We start from the raw sequence: 15,068 nt of genomic DNA on the forward strand, positions 1-15,068 counted from the left end.
ACACGATGGTTTGCTTTCACTCCATCAGCTTACAAAACAAACTTCAAACCCAACTCAGCTGCTGTGGGTTGAAAAGCTCAAGTCTGACGTTGAACATTTTCATCTTTGATGGAAGAGACCAACACCAAAAAGCCAAAAGATTGGCTGGAAATGGCAAGGAACTAAAAATTCAGGCAAGGATTGGGGATGAAATCAGGGGTAAGTGGCTACTTACGGTCCAGGGGAGGTCTCACGTTGTAGAAGTTGATGTTCTCAGCTGAAATCAGGGTTCCTGGAAGGATGAGGAATGGCAGAAAGGCTCCAGCCAGCATGAGATATTCCAACAACATGCTGGGTGTCCTTGCAGATGAGAAGCAACACTCCTCAGGCCTGGGAAAGCAAGGGGACACATTATTTAGGGGGGAGCGTGAAGAACTGAGCATGTAGAAGAAATTTCCTAGGGACTACACCTGAAACCTTGAAAATTGAGTCCGTGGATCTTTGCTGTGGGGATGGAAAGTGCAAGCAAGCATGAAATGAGGAGCAAGGCAAAGCTGAGCAGTTGCTGCCTTCTGCTGGCCAGCATCCTCTGCAGGGACCTGAAATTCCCACAAACTTGGAAAAAGTGAACCCCATTTCTTGGATCTCTTGGTCCCTGGAAGCAATGCCCACCTCACTGATGCCTAAAAATCAACACCCAATATAAAACCTCTCTACACCCTGCTTGAAAGAGAGAGGATTATGCCAGGAAAGCAAGCAAAATGCAGACACATCTCATTTCTAAGACCAACAGCCTGGAACCCCAGAGCAATTCCTTATCTGATCTAGACCAATGTGTGTCTATTGACTTCATCTGGATTCCAAGGGCACTTCTGAGGGCATTAAGGATCCTGAGTGTAAATTAGGTTAATTTCTTTTTAAAGGGCACACACCAAGCAAGTGCTAAGGAAGAGGCCCTGGTGATGGCACCCAAGTGCTGGAGAGTTGCAAAGCAGAACATTCTGAGAGATGAGAGTCTTTTTTTTTAAAAGGAAAAGATTCTGACCTTAAACCACAGCAAGTTATGTATTCTGTCAGCCCAGGGAAGTGGTGGAATCACCATCCCTGGAGGTGCTCCAACCCCCTGCAGACCTGGCCCTTCAGGACACGGTTCCATGGGCATGGTTGGGTTGACAATTGGACTTGATGGTCCCAGAGGTCTTTTCCAACCTTATTCTATGATTTCATGTTTTGGGTGTGCTCCACACATTTATTTAGGGCCCCATGGGTGAGGCTTTCTAGGGGGGACCAACTAATCCCTGAACTGTTTGGTCTGGTTTGATATTTAGATGGGCACAGGGGGTCCCATGGCCCATCGGGACTGGAGAGCAGCTCCAGAAATCCCAAAGCAGCCTCAGCCCCGTGGCACTCAGCCAATGCAAATCCCCAGCAGGAGAAACAAGCCTGAGTGGAGGCTCCTGCCAAAACAGAGATGGGGTTTTGAGCTGCCAAGCTTGTTCCTTTGGGAAGCTCATCCCTCCCCAAGCTTCTCCTGCCTGCACGGAAGCTCGGAGGGAATCCAAGCACTGGGCTGAAAATGCCACTCAAGACCATGGCAGAGAAACCAAAGGATTTCTTTCTTTTCTCTGTTTTGTTTGTTGGTTTGGTTTGGTTTTTTGTTTGTTTTAATTTTTGTTTTTTCTTTGTTTGATTTTTCCCCCTGCTTGAGACAGACAGGGATGAGCTGAAAGATGATTTTGTCAACAAACCAACCACAGAAAGCTCATCTTCCTGGGTTAGGTGTTTAGCCATCCAACTTCAGATTTTTTTCCTTAAATTCCCTTGCTGACTGTGTTCCAGCAGCTCCTGAGAACACCCAGCATACCTCTACTGCCAGCACTCCTCCAGGACTATTTTCTCTGGCTGCTTCAGATTTCTTCTGAGTACAGCCCAGGATCTGAAGAAGGATTAAAAAGTAGAATCTGTGGAAAAGAAAAAACAACAGAGCATCATCATTTTGTTCTGGAGGAACTAATTAACCAAAACCACTTCATGTCCTTATATTTATATTAAAAATTAAGATAGAAACCTCAAACTGTGCTGGGGCTTAGAACAAAATACCCAAAGAAGCACCTGAACTACCCAGGTTCCCTCCTTCTTGTCATCCCCCCCATGCCATAAAAGACAAATAAATGACAAAAAGAGAAGCAATGACACTCCTGAGGCCTTCCAGGAGGGTGAGTTTACTTCTCTTGAAAGGGAAAAATTTTATTCAGGGAATGACCTGGGTGGGACCAAACTATAGCAGATGATTATGTATCTCACACTCCAGAGATAGCCAAACATTCAACACATGCTCTGCCTGAAATAGAAGCACTAATTAGCAGCAAGGTAACCTAGAAGAGCACAGACAACCATCAGCCTCCAGATTAGGGGTTACAAGCAAACAATGAAGTCAGCAGGTCCCCTGTTTTACAGGAACACATTGGGCCTACCCCTACCACAATGCAAAATCCAGAATAAATCTAAATTTCCTAAGTACTGGAAGCACAACCTATTAAGCATCATTTCTAGAACATTTAAAAGAAAATGAAAACAGTCAATCTGGGAAAAAAATTAACAGCTAAAGAGGCACCTATGCAAACTTAAGAGATCTGTCCCCATGCAGAGGAGAATTCTTCGGTTGTGATTTCAAGACAAATGCCCCCCAAGCACAGATTCTGAAATGCAGTTCTGCCCTCTGGCATTGGGCAGCTCTTCAGTAATGTCCCCTCCTTCTGATGGAGAAGGCATCCCTCCTGTCCCTGTTTCCAGGTTGTCCCTTCCTATGGATATCTCCCAACATCCACTACTGGAGTCCAGACACAGCACAAGGAGGTGGTTGGGGATCTTTGCCTTCATCTCACTTCTCCCACCACCCTGCAGAAAGAAATTAAAGCTGTTTTTAACAGCAAGGTGGGACTCTACTGTGCTGAGCCACCTTTCCCCCTTTCTCCTCATCCTCAGAAGCAAGGGGATGGTGCAGCCAGTGATGCCAGATGAAAAGGAGCCTGTTGGGAAGCTACAGCTCCCCCAGCCAAGATAAACTGGTCCCCAAGCCCTGGGAGGCAGAGCCACAGTAATATTCTGAAGCCATCTCAGTCTCTGCATCCTTTGCTAGGACACCTTAAAGGGTTTTTACACTCAAAATCTGAGTCATTTAATTTAATTAAAATACAGAGCGTAGTTAACTTGATTAAAATAATTTTATTTTTTTTTTTTTAAAGCACAGAAATGCCAATGTGTGGAGTTAAAACTATAACTCCAGTCCAATAGGTCCCAGTTTTCAGAGCCACAGGTTCCTGTCTCCCCAGCCCCATCACCAGGCTCTTGTATCCCTGGATCCTGTCCTCACTGACTCCAACCAGGACAGGTCAGAACCTTCTTTGTGCCTTTAGTGCCAAGATCCTTCTTCACAGTCCCTTTGGAAAATTGCTCCATTTATGCCCTCTGAAGAGCACCAGCAAGTTACATTTCAATTGGCAAGTTGGTTTTAATCAAGCAGCAAATTCCCAGCTCAACAGGATGACATTCCTCCAGTTCCAATGTTGCAGAATTTACCTTCTCAACATCAATTTTTCTGCAGGTTGGGGGAAAAATTTGCCTTTATGGGGAGCCTGCTCTGTAACTTCATCTGCTGCACCTGGATAGCAAAGAAAAGGCACCAGGATATTTGGGCCAGATTGCTGCAAATCCCCACTCCCTTCTGCTCCCCTCCTCTCCAGTTCCCCCTTGCTCTCCCCCAGAGCAACTCCTGCCAAATGGAAAAATTTAGAGAATATAAATACAAAGGGGAAAAAAAAAAAAAAAAGGAGTTTTCAGGTGGTGTGAAGCACAGTAAACTGACCTCCCAGTTGGCTGTAGTCAAAGGTGTCCTTGTTTGCTAACCAGGCCAATAAATAATGGATGTCATCTGACATCCTCTTGGTTACACAGCTGCACCATGAGCCCTTCTCAAATAAAACAGGAAAATATTGGGGAAAAAAAATAAATTAAATAGCTTTCATATCTTATCCAAATCTTTCAAACACTTATTTTCTTCAGGTCTCTTATCTCTGCTGTGCTTTCAGCTAATATTAATCTGCTAGCAGGAGCAAACATTTCCTCATGCCCAATTAGGAGCCTTCTTCATTAATGAAGGAAAAACCCCAAACTCTGAAAATATTGAAGATTAACTTCTCTAAACAAGAGCAAACCCAGAGACATTTTTTTTCCTGGGGTGAGGGAAGAACAAGGGGCTGTGAATGGATGCTCTGAGCAAAGAACCAGAGCACATTTTGAGAAAACCAGGAGTATCCTGGCTGAAAGAATTACCATACACCAAGTTGTAAACTTCCTCTTGCAGGCTGTAAGAGGAGGGTAGGAAGCAGCCTGCTTGCTTTTTGATTTTAATAAAATTCAAGTCTGTCTACAGTGTTTTTCCTGGCAGGCTCTGGGGAGGATTAGCAGATTGAACATCAGATACGGAATGCAAATGGAACTTCCTCCTGTCATTTAGTGAGCAATTTTCAGGTGCTATAAGATAATTGCAAACGCTTATGTTAAGCTTGTTAAATACCACTTCAGGACATAAGAGGTAGGAATACCTAGGCAGAAAGGTATGTGTGTTAAGGGCTGAAAAAGTTAAACCCAACACCTGACATCATCAGGTGTTCCCTGTAAGAAATCAGAGAAGCCAAAGCTGAGCATCCCCTTGCTCTAACAGCCCAAAATAAAATAGGGCCCTGGCTGCCCCAGTCCTTAGACAAATGTTGTATTTGCCTGTTTTGCTCTGGAGAGGTTTTCATGTGAGCTGGAAGGCACAACTGACCCCACTTCAAAAATTAAGGGGTTGACTAAATGGATTACATGACCCAGAGAAAACCTTCATTTTCCTGGGGAAATAGGTGGAGCACATTAAAAGTGGAAAAAAAAAAAGGGGGGGGGGGAAGAGGGGAAAGAGGGGAAGAGAAGTATTTTTAAAGATAAAAAACCCCAACAAAATACTATTACAAAATACTATTATATCCTATAGGACTCTTTGCTAAACCAGTTCTACCTTTTCTTAGCTACTGAGTTAAAAGTTTCTGTTTCATGACTTTTTTTTCCTTACCCCATGCCATCATTGTAAGAGAATAAGCCAGGAAAACATATTTTACATCACACTGACAGACATCTGCAAGTAGCAACCCTGACAGATCAGAATTTAAGTTATTGGGATTGTTTTTAAACTGTGGCAGACCCAGACTTAAGTTATTGTCACTCTTTCTAAACACCACACGTGCCTTGAGCTTCACCCACAGTACTCTTAACCATGCCCAGAATTAAACTTGGTCTTAATTACAAGAAATTACTGAGTTCTTTATCTAAGATTTCATAAAGCAGACACAGATCTGGTAATGAAAACATCATTTAGCTCGGGGTATAATGCTGGCATGGGAAGTTGTGATGCAAACTGGTGGTGAGACACGGAGGTGTCTGCCTACACAATAGACACAATTGCAAGGATTTTGATAAAAACTCATGTCTGAATAATGTGATATAACTGATAAGTGCCATTGATGAGAAGTAGTTGCAAGGAGAAAGCAATTTTTTTTAGCTCATACTAAAGAGAAGACTCATGGAATGAAAATTGCATCCTGTGAGGTTACATCTCATTCACTGCACAGCCAAAAACTGCTCACCATGGAAGAGTCTTTGAGCAATGACATTTATTTTATAATTTAAAACCCCTGATCACCTTTGGAAAGTAATTTATTCTCTCTGAAAAGCCATCACTGAGAGATAAATCTTTGATTTCCTTCTGCAAGTATGGAACTTCCTCAAAGCACTGCACTTTCTCAAAGCTGTGGCTGACCCCAAGTTCTCCTCTTCAGCTGGTGTGCAGCTACACCACAAATACAACTGCTTGCAGCTTCTCTTTCCCACCTGTGCAAGGCTGGAAACAGGCACTGATATTACTCCAGGCTGGTTTGGGTAGGAAGGAACCTTGAGGACCACTTAATCCAACCCCCTGCCATGCTCAGGGACCCCTCCCCCAGCCCAGGATGCTCCAAGCCCCATCCAACCTTCAACACTGCCAGGGATGGGGCAGCCACAGCTTCTGGGGGCAACCAGGGGCTCAGCACCCTCATCCCAAACAATTTCTTCCTAAAATCTCATCTCAGTCCCCTCTCTTGCAGCTGGAAACCCTTTCCCCCATCAGTCAAGCAGCACCAAGTGCTCAGCACTGCAATTGCAGGAACCCACACACAGAGTCAAGCTCTGGTTTATGCTGGCAGGGTTCAAGGTGTGAAATTTCTAGTGCTGGGACTTGCCTGATACAATCTTTGTATCCCATATCTATCTATCTATATATATATATATATATATCAGCTTTTTGTTGCTGTGCAATCCTTGAAACCATCTTCTGGAGTGTCCCAGGAACAACTGCCAGCTCTAGAGCTTGGAAGTCCCAGTTCCCAAGGAACAGACATCTCTGCACTAAACTCCTTGAACACATAACTTAAAAGCAGAAATCCTTTCCTGGTGATATTTTCATGCTGTTTATGTTTATTAAAAGGACTGATGTGCACTGCAAATGTGCTGGAGACAGAGAAAGAGTAAAAATGGGAGCATTGTCAGTGCAGAACCAACTCCCCAATGGACACAAAATCTGCTGTCACCTTTTCTCCAAAGCTGCTGAACCCTCATCAGGTGTTGGGGTAATTGCCATCATTCTTCCTTGCCCTGCAGGAGCTGGCAGAGCAAAGCAAACACTCTTGCAGATGTAGCTCTCAGCAGATGAACTCAAATTGTGCATTTTCCCCTCAAGTTTTCCCTTGGAAATCTCAGGCTACTCCACTCTGACCCAATGGATGCTCCAAACATTGCTTCCTAAATGAGAGATGAAGATTTTTCTGCTGGAAATGCCCCCAGCAGTGGAGCAGAGCTGATGAAAATGCCAGGATCCTCTGCTTCCAGCACTCAGGTTTCTCCAACCTCTTCCAGCTGAACTTTTCCTCCCAAATTATTCACCAGCAAAGGGGGAGCTGAGAAGCTGGCATGGAGGAGAATGCTTCTGAGGATGCCTTTTAGGAAAACCTTAAATATCCATGACAGACTGTGTCTACAGGCATCTTTTCCAGCACTGTTTAATTAAGAGAAGCTTGACTTGGAAGATCTGCCCAGAGCTACATGACCTCTGCAGAAGCAGGAGATGAAAGGGAGTAAGGAGAAAGAAGCTTAATTTTTATTCTTAATTTTTTTTTTTCTGTGAGTACTAACAGAGTCTGTTCCAATTCCCTGCACAGTTGCACACACAATAATAATAATTTTAAAAGGCTTAGGAGTGATTTGTTTCTTTTGAAATGCTTTCACTGAACTGGGCTTCATAACTTGCTGACCTTTCCAACCTGCCCCAGTGGATGGTGGCACTGACTTCCCACCAACAGCCCCATCCAGACAGCTGAAAACAACAACAACAACAACAAAAAAGCAGCAAACTGGAAATTTTCCTAGCTGAGAATGATTACCCAACAGCCAGCATTTGGCACAACTTGTTATTTGGACAGCCTGGGTCAGCCTCCTGCTGCATTGTGAAGAGGAAAGTGATTTGCCCTCCTTTCAAGGGGGGGGATAAAGCCCACAGCAAAAGTTCCCTTTCAGGCCTTCACAAAAGCTGTGTTGACATTTCTGCCATACCTTCAACTGCAAAAACCCCAATACTGCTCTGTTTTCTTCCTCTAAGGCTCAAATTTCTGGAGCAGAAGCACAAAGCCTCCATGTCTATAGACACAGCCAGGTAGTAAGCCTGACTAATTCAATACAATAATATTTAATTACTATATTTGATATATTTGTTCTGTAAACTCTCTCCCATTCCATTTCCCCATGAATATCCAGGCTCTAGGAATCACTGTGGGCAGTCAGGAAATCACACTTCCATCATTTTACTGGTTATGGTTTCATTTGCTGAGCCTGGAATACCACATTCCCAGGATTCAGAAAACATCAAATATCCATCATTTCTTCTTTTCTCAAGGAAACTACAGACATACAGCATTTCACTGAACTTTTCCATTATACTTTCACTAAAGTGCCATTATCTTTTTTTTTTTAATCTTTCTCAAGGCAGTGATACCTCACTTGCTAGAGGAGGCACCTAAGAGCTTTATAATTCAGGTTTATCTTTTTAATTTTAATAGCTATTTTTATATTGCTGTTTTTTATTTATAATCAGAAATTATTAATTTAACAAGGATTATTAATAATAAGGATAACTAATTTAATAAAGAACTGTGTCTACTCAGTACCCCCTGAGCCCTTCCCCTGTTTCCCAAGGCCAGCAGGGCTCTTTACCCCACAAATTTTGGACAGGAGCACCCTGTGCTGGGTTAGGAACTGGCTGGAACGGGCCCAGAGAGTGGTGCTGAACGGGGCTGCATCAAAATGGCGGCTGTGGTGTCCCCCAGGGATCAGTGTTGGGCCCAGTGCTGTTCAATATCTTTAGTGATGATTTAGATGAGGGGATGGAGTCCATCATCAGCAAATTCGTAGATGACACTAAGCTGGGGGTAGTGTTGATCAACTAGAAGGCAGGAGGGCTCTGCAGAGGGACCTGGACAGACTGGAGAGTTGGGATGATCCCAATGGGATGAGGTTCAACAAGGCCAAGTGCCGGGTCCTGCACTTTGGCCACAACAACCCCATGCAGCGCTACAGGCTGGGGACAGAGTGGCTGAGAGCAGCCAGGCAGAAAAGGACCTGGGAGTCTGGATCGACAAGAAGCTGAACATGAGCCAGCAGTGTGCCCAGGTGGCCAAGAAAGCCAATGGCATCCTGGCCTGTATCCGGAACAGCATTGCCAGCAGGTCCAAGGAAGTGATTCTGCCCCTGTACTCAGCCCTCGTGAGGCCACACCTTGAGTACTGTGTCCAGTTCTGGGCCCCCCAGTTCAGGAAGGATATCGAGGTCCTGGAGCAGGTCCAAAGGAGGGCAACCAGGCTGGTGAAGGGACTCGAGCATAGACCCTACGAGGAGAGGCTGAGAGAACTGGGGTTGTTCAGCCTAAAGAAGAGGCGGCTCAGGGGAGACCTCATCACTCTCTACAACTACCTGAAAGGAGGGTGTAGCCAGGTGGGGGTTGGGCTCTTTTACCAAACGACTTTCAACAAGACAAGAGGGCATGGACTTAAGTTGTGCCAGGGGAAGTTTAGGTTAGATATTAGAAAGAATTTCTTTACGGAAAGAGTGATCCGTCATTGGAATGGACTGCCCGGTGAGGTGGTAGATTCTCCGTGTCTGGAGATATTTAAAAAAAGACTGGATGTGGCACTCAGTGCCATGGTCTAGCAGCCGCAACGGTGGTTCAAGGGTTGGACTCGATGATCTCTGAGGTCCCTTCCAACCCAGCCAATTCTATGATTCTATGATTCTATGATTCTATGAAATACATCCTCACTTTCCCATCCCTGAAGTCCTCCCTGAGCAGAAATCACCTTTACCTCAGGGATTATTATTACCTAGTGGTAATAAATTATAAGTAGTGGTAAAAACTAGAACAATATTACCTGGTGGTTAGTCCTGCAGGGCAGTGACTGCCTTCTGCTTCTCAAATCTGAATTCTCAATGAAGCTTAATAAAGCTCCTGGCTTAATCCTTTCAGTCAAGGCAAGGGAATAATAAAAGAAATTTATAATCTGAGCTCAAAGACAAGATTTCACCCAATTAGAAGAGCAATAGAAAGAAACAAAAGGGCACACTCCACCTCTGCACTTCCCTGCCCAAGAGACAGTGACACATCCTTAAATAAACTGGCAGGGAGGTAGGAGGGAAGAATGAAAAAGAAAGCCTCTGGGTGGGGAGATTTATTTACTATACCTATTGCCTGCAATGGGCAAGATTTAATTTGACAAATTAAAGTTGGCAAATCTTCTGTTTCCTTCATAACGTGCTCAGGAACCAAGAGGAGTGCTAAAGAGGAAAGCACTGCAAATAGAAACTAAAATAACAGGGAGCAAAATGAAAATAAGGGAATGTAAAGCAAAGTAAAATAAAATTAAATTAAAATAAACCCTACTTTACTACCAGCAATACATCCCTGTCAGGTAAGGCAACTCTGAGTAGCAAAATCAAAGTGAATATTGTAGTTTAGATGTAAACACTGATTCCTGCCTCTGAAACTTCCTCAGTGGCTTTGCAACAGAATTTCTTCTTACAAACTGCTATGAGGGTTTTAGCTGAAACTTAGGAGCTAAATGCATGTCTTTTTTTTTTTTTTTCTTTTTAATTAAACTGGATTTCCACACAGCCTTCCACCTCCCTTTCAGAGAGGAAACCCCAGCCCTGCACCCATCTGCACCCTCAGCCCAGGGCTGGAGCTCAGGAGCCCAAAGGCACCCAGAAAACCATGTGCAAACCATCCCAAATTGGCACTCTGCATTTCCAAACAGGTGCAGAACTCAACTTAGAGGGTGAATAAATAAGTTTATTGTGGCTGCTTCTCTTCATTGTGCTTTCCCTGTGCCACAGGCCAGTTCCAAGAACTATCAGGTGCCACCTGAGCCAGCTATCCAGAGGAATGAACACAGCTGAAAACTTGCCTTACTCCTGTTCCCCTCCACATAGAAAGCAATTCACTGGGGGGAAAGAAGAAATCTTATTCCTTTTGTGTCCAGGAGCTCACATTCTAACTCTTCACAATCAAAGGCACCATGTGCTTGTTCATGGGGTTACTCAGAGCTCTGCAGAAATCCTCTGTGTAACCCTGGGTGTATTTTAGGCAGGTTGGGCATTAGCAAATCAGTGCCAGGAGAAACTGGGAAGAAAGAGATGAGGGAAAATGAAAGAATCAGCAGTAAGAAAAACAAAGCAAATAATAATAATAAGAAGAAGAAAAAAACAACCTAGTAATGGAAAAAAAAATCCTAAGCACTATTAAAAAAAAAAAAAAACCAAAACCAAAAACCAAATAATGAAAAAAAAACAACCCAAACAGTAGGAATAATAATAAAAAAGACCTAAATATTAGTAATGGGAAAAAAAAAAAGCCCAAACACTAGCAGCAAATAAACACCAGTAAGAAACCCACTGCAGTCTCTCCTCACAAAACCTCTCTCCCACTTTGATTTATTATTACTCACTTCAAGGCTCCACTCTTACACCAGGCTGTAGAGATTTCCCTCACTGCTTGCAAACAAGATAGGAAAAGGGCAAAAAGACAGAGGATAAGGCAAGAAAGATGTTGGGCCAGTTCATTTGGGAGGATTTGTAGGATTCCAGGGGATTCAACTATTGCCTGCTTGGGCAGAAATATTATAATAGAGAAGTATTTAAATGGGCTTTTCAATATTCTCCCTTAGTGGGTTAGAGCAGATGTTTCACTTGATTTTTTCCCATCAGATAATATAATTTTTAGAGTTTTGGTGGTGGTGGTTTGGTTTTTTTTTCCTCTCAGGACTCTTCCCTGGAAACATTGGGTTGGGAGATACCTCAGCCCCATGTTACAAAGATCTTCTCCAAAACTGCCCAGCAAGGAGTCTGTCCAGGGATGAATACAGGAACATCTCAGCTTCCAGGGCTGATTCCTCCTGGATAAATTCCCCACCTTCCTGGGACTGCAATTCAGGGACTTTCTGGGGCAGAGCTGGTGGCCATCCCATGGGGTTTGATTGCCCATGGCTTATTGCCATCAGGGTTTGCACCCATCCTGAGTAATAAACTGCAAAGTCCAGCCATGTACCTTTGGGAAAAGTGCTTCCTTCTCTTTGTTTTACACCAGCTGCCTCTTCCATTTTATGGCACTGAGTCCTTGCAGGGTGACAAACCTCCAGACACCATTCCCACCCCACACTGCCAGGATTTTATGGTTGTCTGCCACATCCCCCAGGCAGTTCTCCCTTCTTCTAAGCTGAGAAATTGAAGCATTTTTCATAGAAATTGCTCTTTATTATCCTCTGCACCTTTTTTTTTTCCCCTGTATGTATTTTTCATGGTACATATTCTGAAGCCAAGGGGAAAGCAACCACTAAATACTGAGATATAAACAAGGAGGGGTGAGACACACACACACAAGCCCTGAACTTCAACCTAATCAGACTTCATCCCTAAACTGAAGGAAAAATTAGATTTTCATTACTGCTGACAGAATACTCACTTCCCTTTTGTTAATTATATTCATTTTCCCAGCACAGGTCATGCAATACAGCAACTCTCCATAGGCTGGAAATCACCTTTTCAGGGGTTAAATGACTTTCAGAATCTGCCAGTTGAGCTTAAAACCTCCATGTATCTCAAGCAATCCCTCAGAGTTCATATTCTATGAACACCAAGAGATGAACACAGAATTTCAGAGGGTACCTTAGAGCTTCTCACTTTCATTCTGCTGCCTCCTGATGTCACCCCTGCATGATGCAGGAGTTGACACAAACAAAAAAAATTATCAACTTCAAGGCTTTACAGCCCTGTACAAACAGAGTAGGAACATAAATGCAACCTTTTCAAGCTCAGATCTTCAATTCCAAACGTCAGCCTGGAGCAAAATTTGATGTCTGAGCTACTGTATTAAATCCCCCAAACACAGAGAGGTTCAAAAAGAACAACCCTGCAGAATGACAGAGGAGGGGAAAGAGGGGAAAGAAATGCTGCATCAATAAACCTTACACACCAATTAAATACAGATACAGACAGCAAGGCCAGGACAAGTTAATTGGCAAAGAATCCCCAAAGTGAGCTGAATCAGCAAATTTTAAAGCTTTAAATGTAAGCTGAAGAATTCTACAGAACTCAATTACCCAGCCAGTGGAAAGCCATCCTCTTCCATAATACCAGGCAAATATATAGGAAGTAATAAACTTTATTGCAGGGAAAAAAACCCAACCAAGAGGTACAAGTGTCTTTTGAAATAAGAGAACTTTCTTGCTGCAATTCTGAGCCCTCTCTTATCTGCCATGAATGGGTTTCAGTGATTGAAACCCAGCAGCAAGGAGAAAACAAAAAGAGACAACATTCCTGACCTGTTCTCAGCTGATGCTTTAATCATTTGGATTATCAGTGCAATGGGATGCTGACTCAGCAAAACCTCCCCAGTGCTTTCAAGTTTCTTCTCTGGGTTGGGTGGGATAAAATTTTACCTTTTAGAACAGAAATATTGAAATAAATAAATAAATAAATAAATAAAAACCCCAGTCTCTAAAGAAGACTCCCTGGGTTAGCAGAAGAGAGAGGGAAAGAAACAAAGAAGAACTCTAAAATGAGTTGTTCAAATGCAGCTCAGGAGTGCTACAAAAGGAGATCCTGCTTCCTCCTGCCCTCCAGCCTCCCCCCAGACCTTGGTGGCTCAAGCACTGCTCATCAAATTACAGACACACAGAGGGCAGATCATTTGGATAATAATTATTATTCTGTGTACTCGTGGCATTGCCCTCACCTACTCCTTCACTCAATAAATCTCCACTGTGCCTCTGCTGCAGTCTCACCTTTTTTTCTCCCAAGTTCTGAGGGTTTCAGTCCCTGAGATTTTAAGGTGCCCGAGCAGCATCCTCATGGGGTTTGTTGCACGGGCAGGGATCCCACAGACCCCAAGGGCTTCCCTGGCTCTGTGCCTCTCAAAGGAGTTGTCTGTTCATTACTTTCCCATATTAACTTCCTTCCCTGGCACAACAATCCAGAGCAGAAAAGGAGAGACCCATTTCCTCTGCTGCTGAGCTCCAAGCCAGACCCCCCAGAAGATGCCCCAAGCTTTGCAGCCACATCTCTCCAGCCTGTGGTCTTTTTTTTTCCCCTAAAATCTCCTTCCACCAACACCTGCAGCAGATGCAGCAGGGATAAAGTTATGGCTGCAACACAAGATGAAAGGTTCACATACACCAAGCTCAACAAATCTTTCAGAACAGGTCCAGGTGAGGGATGACCCCGGGATCCTCCCAGTGGCAGGGAGGGCTGCCAAGCCCCTCAGATCTGCTGATGCACAGAAGGGTTCAAGAAGAGGCTTCAACTCAGCTGCCTGCTTGCTCATTTGCAATCTTTATCTGTCTGTCTCTTCCTGCCCTTGCCACACCAGTGACAATTAACCCTTTGATGTTCCACCACTTTCCATCAACGCCCCACCTGCAATTCCATCCTGGAACTCCCAGGAATGTGTCTGCCTCTGCCTCACCTTTAATTTGCACCACTGATGATGGCCTTGCTTGCAGGTCTGAAATGCAGGTGGATGATTTCAACCCTTTTTCCTCTCCCCTCCTCTCCTCTCCTCTCCTCTCCTCTCCCCTCCTCTCCTCTCCTCTCCTCTCCTCTCCTCTCCTCTCCTCTCCTCTCCTCTCCTCTCCTCTCCTCTCCTCTCCTCTCCTCTCCTCTCCTCTCCTCTCCTCTCCTCTCCTCTCCTCTCCTCTCCTCTCCTCTCCTCTCCTCTCTCCTCTCCTCTCTCCTCTCCTCTCTCCTCTCCTCTCCTCTCCTCTCCTCTCCTCTCCTCTCCTCTCCTCTCCTCTCCTCTCCTCTCCTCTCCTCTCCTCTCCTCTCCTCTCCTCTCCTCTCCTCTCCCCTCCTCTCCCCTCCTCTCCTCTCCATTCCCTGCCTTCTCCTACAGAGGATGTTTGGATGCTGCTGTTGCCATCCCAGGGCAGACAGAAGTGGCAACACATTCCCATGGCTCCAGCTCCTACCACGCCTCAGGTGGAAGAGAAATAGCAACTGAGAACATTCAAAGCCCAAAGCACAGCAGTGGGTGCCCCAGAGGAGGCTCTGAGATGACCTCAGAGCAAGCTTCCAATACCAGGAAAGCTGGAGGAGGGCTCTGGGCATGGGGATGGAGGGAGAGGATGAGGGAAAATGGGTTAAAACTTGAACTGGGGAGATTTAGGTTGGATATTAGGAAGAAACCCTTTCATTTGAGGGTTCTTGAGGTTCCCAGAGAAGCTGTGGCTGCCCCATCCCTGGCAGTGTTGAAGGTTGGATGGGGCCTGGAGCACCCTGGGCTGTGGGAGGAGTCCCTGCCCAGTTGGAACTGGATGAGTTTTAAGTTCCCTTCCATCCCAAACCATTCTGTGATTCCCTGATCCTCATTTGCCTCTTCCAGAGGCAGCCAAGCCAATGGCAGCACAACCAATAACTACCTT

Source organism: Calypte anna, chromosome 7 (assembly GCF_003957555.1).
Source record: "Calypte anna isolate BGI_N300 chromosome 7, bCalAnn1_v1.p, whole genome shotgun sequence".
Classification (NCBI taxonomy): Eukaryota; Metazoa; Chordata; class Aves; order Apodiformes; family Trochilidae; genus Calypte; species Calypte anna.